This window comes from Trachypithecus francoisi, unplaced genomic scaffold (genome assembly GCF_009764315.1).
Source record: "Trachypithecus francoisi isolate TF-2019V2 unplaced genomic scaffold, Tfra_2.0 Lachesis_group1, whole genome shotgun sequence".
Lineage (NCBI taxonomy): Eukaryota > Metazoa > Chordata > Mammalia > Primates > Cercopithecidae > Trachypithecus > Trachypithecus francoisi.
In genome coordinates, this window is record NW_022681454.1 from 145,198,489 (window position 1) to 145,205,669 (window position 7,181).

Here is a 7,181-nt window from a genome sequence, read left to right on the forward strand (position 1 = left end):
AAATTGAAACTTCACAGCAGGACTTCACAGATGGAGAATGCTGTTATCATTACTATGTAAATATCATCAATAACAGCACCTAGAGAAATGGCAATACTTCTCAAAATGTTAAGAAGCAATTTGGTGCCTTTAAAATTCGGCGGTTTCAAAAGCTCGTCTGCTATCAAAAGTTTTCCTAACTCCTATGTCATAATAAATAATTAAAATTGATGGTGCCATAAACCATTATTATTTAAACCTGGTCTGTTTAAATTGAGTAGGCAAAGCCACGCACCTAAAATTCAGTAGCAGAGTAAGGATGCCACCAAAAGAAGCTTCGTCCCTTCTCCCTTGCCCTTAAAATTCCAACTGATGCCATAGGAAGCGTAGCCTGTCTCAAGAGTTTCGCGAATGCTAGGGAACGGGAAATGCACGAATTTCCAGAGCCCCTTTTATACAGGATCTATTAGGATCTATATCTCCTTCAACTGCCCTTTCCGCTACACCTCCGGCTGAGAATTGGGAGCTTCCGCAATTGATAAAGGAAAGAAATAGTATTCAAACGTCCTTTAAAAATTGTACAGGGAAAATGATCCGAAATTCATCTTCGGGGAAAGGGAAGCGTGGTAGACCTCCCACTGCCAAAGGCAGTTAAAAGCTGCTAGTTAGGGGGCATTTATCCAAAGTGGCCAAACTTTCCCAAAATAGTCCTCTGGCGGCCAAAGGGGGAGAAAAGTGGAAAACCAAAACAAAACAACAAGCACACAGCACCATACTGACTGTGCCTCCGGATTACGCAGCCACTTCTCCCTGCAAAGTGCACGCTCCCACGCCGCGGCCGCACGCTGAGCAGGGCAAGCTTTGCCCTGCCGCGCGCCCCTACACACCTGCCTCGGCCGGGGTCCGTCTGTCGCCGTCTACCTGTTGCAGCGCTTGCCACCGCCACGAAACCCCTGCTGCGGAGCCCCCCTAAATCCAACCACATCCAGGCCAGCGAGTGCCGCTCTCCCTGCAGAGGGAGAGCCCGAGGCAGCAACGCTCTTGCACCCAGGTGACTGACTGCACGGGCTTCCTCTGAACAGCCTGAAGTTGGCTCCAGTCTCCCGGGCCCAATGACACCCCGGGCGCGGAGGGGCTGAAAGGAGGGGGCAGGGGCAGGGCCAGGGCGGGCAAAAAAGGGAGGGAGACAGGGCGGGCGAAAGCCCGGAGGGGGAGTGGGCCAGCTGGAGGGCTGGCCCTTTTAAAAGCGGGTCACATGTCCAGATAAAGTTCAGGTTGCTATCCCGCCCCCTGAGCCCTTCCTATTGGCCCGAAGAGAAACAAGGCTCCACGCTGCACGGGTCAGGCGGGCTTCTTATTGGACAATCCAAGCTGTCAGTCACCAGGCGGGCGACATGACTGATACAAAGTTGCTGCGACACAGCCTGGACTCGGCAGCTTCCTTAAAGCCGCAGCCGCGACAGGAGCTTGGGGTGCCGGGCGGTGGCTACATCAGGCGGCCTCCGCACGCTGCCCCCACCCCCATCGCTTGGCCGCCCAAACTTGCTTACGTCCACCCTGCTCTCCTTCTGGCCGACCCCAGGATATCTGGAGAGATGTGAAAAGTGTGGGGACGCGGAAGAAGTCGGTTTTTCCGCGAGCAAAGTGTCGTCCCCTCACGCTCTCCACCTGCAGCGCCAGGTGAGCTGCCACCCAGACCCTGGCGCCGCCCAGCAGCGTCCGCGCGCGGGGAGGACTCTGGGTGGGATCACCCGACCCCCGAGGTTCCTCTCTCAGCCCCTTTCCACTGTCTCCAGAGTTACCTCAGCAGAGCAGCAGCAGCCTTCGCTGCCAGCGAGCAAGACGATCACATTCCCACTCGATTTGAATGTACTTGTTTTAACCGTGCTGGAAGAACCCTTTAAACACAGCCTTCCTCCCATCCCTTAGACCCCTAACCAAACAAACAAAAAAGAAAAAACAAAAGAAAGAAAAAGAAAAATGAAAAAAGTGCCAGAGTCAAGAGCTGCTCCTCTACTTCCTTAAAATTTTGTCACTATACTTACTACTTTAGTATTGGATTTTTCCACTAGTTCAATTTGAAAGCAAGCTTACCATCGAGGATATTCACGTTATAATGGGTGGAGGGGGTGGGTCACATAAGTGGGAGAAACAGGCAGGAGGGGGGAAGGAACCAAACTGTTTTCGAAGGATCGGTTGTCCGCATGAAGAAATTTCGGTTTCCCTCCAACCGCCCCCTCCTCCATTCTCCTCCCGCCCACCCAAATGCTGCAGTTACTAAGCAAAAGGATGGGGTTCTTAACTTTGATTTCTAAGGACTTTTAGGCTCCGCGTATAAGGCCCCGTTTTAGGCTCCCCGCTGGCCCGGAGTCAGCATCAGTGACGTATACACCTAAATCTGGTCCCCGGCCCTCGGCGACCCACAGCCCGGCGGCGGCAGCTGTGCGGCCTCCCGCCTTACCCTCGCTTAGCGCCCGCCAAAGCCCGAGGCTGGGGGCGGGGGGACACCCTGTGCCCAAAGGCCCCTCTTCTCCTTACAGTTAGTTAAGCTTCGGGATTCCCGACCCCTAACCCAGGGAGACTTGAACTCTCAGCCGCTCCAGTCGGGAACTCCCTGGAGAAAGGGGCGACAGCGGCGGCGCCACGAGCTGCTCCTGACCCCCGACTCTAATGCTCCTCGGTCCCCAGCGCGGAGCTGCCCCCGCTGTCCCCACAGCCAGGAGTCCCCGCCGAGCATCCCAACTTTCCCAAGGGACCCACCGTCACGCGCACTCTCCAGTCCCTGCGAGCCGGACATCCATCGCACCCCGGCAGAGCGCTGGCGGCGGGCGGGAGCAAGGGGAGTCCCGGACCTAGAGCCTGGGCAAGAGAGGCGGCGGCGGTTCCTCAAGCGTTGCCGAATTATTCATTATTAAAGGAAAGGACGTGTCTCTTTTACTAAGTTTTTACCTCCTTTGAGGAGGGCCGGTCTTGCCCTGGATCTCAGCTTGTTGCAAAATCTAGGTTAGAACCGTGCAGGGGCAGCCGCCGCGATCGCTCGCCCGCCACCCAGCACCCTTGCCCCAGGGCCGCCAGCGGGCAACTCGTCTCCTACCCGCATCCCACCTCCGCTCGCCAACCCGCGCCCTCTGCCCTCGGCGCGCAACCTGCCTTGCCCGGGGCCGCCCCTGCGCTCTCCGGGCCCCCTCTCGCCGCTGTCAGCGCAAAGTGACTGTCGCTGCACTCACCTTTTCTAGGACATGGTGGGGAGGCTGGGGCGGGGGAAGGGGGACGGCGAGACTCCCGCCGCCGCTGCTGCCGCCGCCACCAGCAAGTCCAATATTGGCTGATCGGCGGTGAGGACGGAGAGGATGATAATCCCAGCAGTCGCCCTGCTGACGGTGGGTAGAGCAATAGTGCTGTTACCCTACAAGAGGCGGCGAGGCAGCGGCGCCAAATCGCGCAGAGGGGGACGCGGGCACCCGCCCGCCCCCAGCGGCGGCGGCCGGGCCTCAGGCGGGCTCCTCTCCCAGGGCTGCGCGTCCGCCCCGCGTTGACGGCGGCGGCGTCCCTGGGAGCCGGGGAGTCCGGCGGGAGGATCCCGCGCCCGCCGCTCCGCAACGCCGCTCTCCGCGCCCCCTCCCCCGGCCCGGGGTGGCCGGTGACAGGTCGGGCGGCCGAGCGCGTGTAGGAGGGGGCGGTCGCAGGGGGAGTCTGCGCCCCCCTCCCCGGGTCACACCCTCAGGAGCGGGAGGAGGTGGCACCGCGTCCGGCCACCAGCCGGTGGGAAACGGGCAGGGGCGCCGGCGGCCGCCCTCCCACTACGGTCACTGACAACCCGGAGGCCGAAGGAAAACTGAGCCCAAATGCACGCACCTCCTTCAGCCCTGCCCGCAGCCCTTCAAAGTCTGGCCCTGACCTCGCGCCCGGCCTCAGGTGCAGTTCCCACCTGCGGGGGGAGGCGAAGGCTGGGCACCACGCGCGGGGGGCCGGAGGGAAAAGTTTTCTTTTCCTGCTCCCGGGCTGCCCACCCCGCGAGGCTGCTCCTCTCCCCGCCCCTCTCGGGCTCGCCGCGCCTCTGCCCCACCCCCGCCGTGGGGGGGCGCCGAGGAGGGAGCGGGCGTCTGCGCGCGGAGGCGTGTGGGGAGCTGGCTGGGGCGCGGCGGTCGCGACCGGTCCCTTCGCTCTGACGGCGGCTCAGACGCCCGCGGAGGCGGCTCGGCGGGGGAAACCAAGGAAGGGGCCGAGCGCCGGGACCCCTCCCCCTCTCCTCGCCGCGCGCCGCGCGCCCCCGCGTCTCCTGGCGCGCCCCCGCGCCCTCGCGCCCGCCCGGGCAGACACCTACGCAGACGCGAAAGTGAAAGGGGGGCGACCGGGCCCGACAGGCGGGCGGCCGGCGGCGCGCGGGCACGCGGCGGGGGACCGGAGGATGGATGAGTGCACCCGGATCCCGAGATTCTCCCGCGCCCGCTGCTCCTCTGCGGAGCCTCCCCGGAGTCCCACGCCCCCACCCCGGCCACGCAGATCACCACGTCAGGAGATATGTATGCGTGTGCATGTGTGTGCGCGCGTGTTCACGCGCGTGTGCGAGGTACGCTTCTGCCCCAGACTCTTCCCCCGCACCGTTACACATACCCTTAGATGGAAGATTGGGGGCTTGGGAGGGGGAAGAAGTGTGAGTGTCATTACCACTTACGGGCTCCCCTGCTGTGGTTCCTTTTGACTCAGTTAAACCCCGCGAACTGACCACACACACACCCCTTTTCTGGTTTAACACTCCTTTTTCTGAGGGTTCTATTGCCCCCCTCACCCTCGCCCTTCTTTGGGTTCTTTCCCGTTTTATTCCTAAATAGCTGTGGAAGTTGCTAATCCCTTCCCACATAGACCCGTGTTAAACACCGAGCTGCCCTGTTAAAACTATCACTGCCTTTCTCCTTCCACATTCCCACTGTCCTAACAGCGAGCTTCCCATTGCCTCCATCACCTACACAGTTTTGGCACGACTTGGTTCTTAGATGGCTCAAGGTAACATTTTCACCTCCAGTAAAGCAACCTTTTGGCTTTTATTTGTAGGAAAGGCTTCTAGGTTCATATTTACGGCATTCTTAAGGTATATTTTTAGATGGTGATCAGGAAAATATTTACATATCAGATAGTTTGAAAAATATTCAGTGAGTTTTAAAAAGAACCATTTAGAAGTGTACTGATGTCTGCAAACTAATTTGGAAATGCGTGTATCAAAAATAAAACGCAGTGACATTGGTGGATTGATAAAATGGACAGAAGGATGGATAGATGTGTGATAAAGCATGTTGATAGTACAATATTAATAGTAGAATGTACGTGCTAAGTATACAGGTGTTCGCTGTAAAGTTCCTTCAACTTTTTTGTGTGTTTGAAATTTTTCATAACACAATGTTGGATAAAAAGAACTCCCCAGTTAAGGTAACCTATATAATGTTAATTGCTTCCAAAACTTATAAATTGGGCATTGATTATTCTTTCCCCCTTTACAAAATGATTTTCTGTAACAATTCTTAAGCTAGGTACTCCCAGCACTATTTTAATCAATGATTTCAATTAAGGACAGCTTGATCAAACTAGGGTATACAGTGGGGTTATTATAACTGTAACATTTTAGAAATTTATAAGATTTCTTCCTGTGTTTTTTTTTTTTGGGCCATTTTACCTGCACACACACACACACACACACACGCACAAACTGTTCTCAAATTTTCATCTTCCCTGCTTTTAAAACAGGTTGGTATTATAAAGCTAAGATTGAATTTTTAAGCAGATATGGATATTCTTTTGAAACTTTTTCACAAAATAGCCTGTGGGGAGTCCATTTGCCCTTATTTACAGTATCAGTTTATCTTATCCCTTGGGAGAGATGTTAGGGGATCTTGCAATTATTAATAGGCAAAGCTTTATTTGTTTTTTGATATCTGAGTCTTTAAACATTTGCCCAAACATTTCAATGATTAAGTTTCCCCCAGGTAAACAACTTTTATATTTTCCTCTGCTGACTGTAAGACAAAAGGTGGTCCTGTGACACGCTGAAAAGCGAACAGCTTTGGGATAAGATCCGAGTCTCCCTCATCTGAAGAGAAGGTGACACTGGTTTTGCAAGTGATGCCTCAGAGAGATCTCTTAAAAGAAGATGGGTTTTTAGATAGTTAGGAATACTCTTCATTCCAATGCCCATTCATACAGAGCCCGATCAACTCAGAAATATGTGTGCCTAGCAATGCCAATATTTAGTTGTTTTCTGAGGTGTATCTTAACAAAGTTTGTTGCTTTCGTCTTTTTACGTAAGTGTATTTTTTCCTTGCAAAAGGATAGAATTTTTTTCAAGAAAAATAAAAAGAAAGGAGAATTATCGCATGGAAAAGAACGTTAACTTTGTCTCCTATGTAGCTGCCAAATAGCTGAAAGCTTGAAGCAGCATCAGACATCTCCCTTTTGACAATTGCTCTCCCTCTATTCACAGTCGCTGAACCTCGGGACACCTCCCTCCCCCATCCCATTAATGTCAAACTCCCTGAGGTTTGCCACTAAAGTGCACGACTCAGCGTTTGCAATTTACATGTGTGACATCACATCCTCTATTATGTAACTTCGGATACAAAGCCTAATATCATCTAAGTTTATGTTGGAAAAAATCCTCCCTAGCTCTCTATTTCTATTTCAGCTTTAGCAGAGCCACCCCTTAGTTCTCCGCTCCGAATCCATTCCTTCAACAGCTGACACTGAGGGGTGGGGGAAAACCATGGAGTTAAGCTGTAAAATTATAAGCCAAAAAAATTGAACATGTATGTATTGAAATGTATTATGTACCTCTCCATTATGTATTTACTGACAAGAAAGTAAAGACCAATAGGTATCATATAATGTAATCATATTCAATAATTTTTAAAAGTTAAGGGCTAAGCATTTGGTCCTAGTTAACTTCATTAATAAGCCTAGCCATGCTGGCATTTTTCTTTCTTTCTAAAAAGCTGGGATTTTTTTTTTTTTTCTCAGTCTCTTACCAGCTGTTGGAAAGAGTTGAGAAAGACAGGGAGAGTCAGAAACAGAAGGGAGGGGGGTGTTGGAGAGAGAAGATGAATAGAGGAATAATATAAGATAAAACTTCTTCTTTGTTTATTGCAAAACACACATGTTACAGTTTATAAACACTGCAAGCAAATAAGAAATTGTGGACCAGAAGATAAATACAA

General features: G+C 53.1%; 1 protein-coding gene and 1 long non-coding RNA gene across 8 annotated transcripts in view; one reads left to right on the forward strand and one right to left on the reverse strand.

Moving 5' to 3' along the window:
* NR3C2 (nuclear receptor subfamily 3 group C member 2) overlaps positions 1–3,993 on the reverse strand; it is a 376,656-nt gene extending 372,663 nt beyond the window's left edge. For 2 of the 7 annotated variants that reach the window (XM_033215445.1, XM_033215446.1), the window contains exon 1: positions 867–1,315. The gene's annotated coding sequence lies outside the window, so the exon portion shown is untranslated. Of the gene's footprint in view, positions 1–866; positions 1,319–3,206; positions 3,742–3,834 lie in introns of those variants that run through there. The other 5 variants (XM_033215444.1, XM_033215442.1, XM_033215443.1 and 2 more) reach the window with 5 other exon arrangements.
* Positions 1,337–2,908, forward strand: LOC117086003. The gene is made up of 2 exons (XR_004438170.1): positions 1,337–1,659; positions 1,776–2,908. It is a non-coding gene; the product is annotated as an uncharacterized LOC117086003 (long non-coding RNA).
* Positions 3,994–7,181: the final 3,188 nt, after the last annotated feature.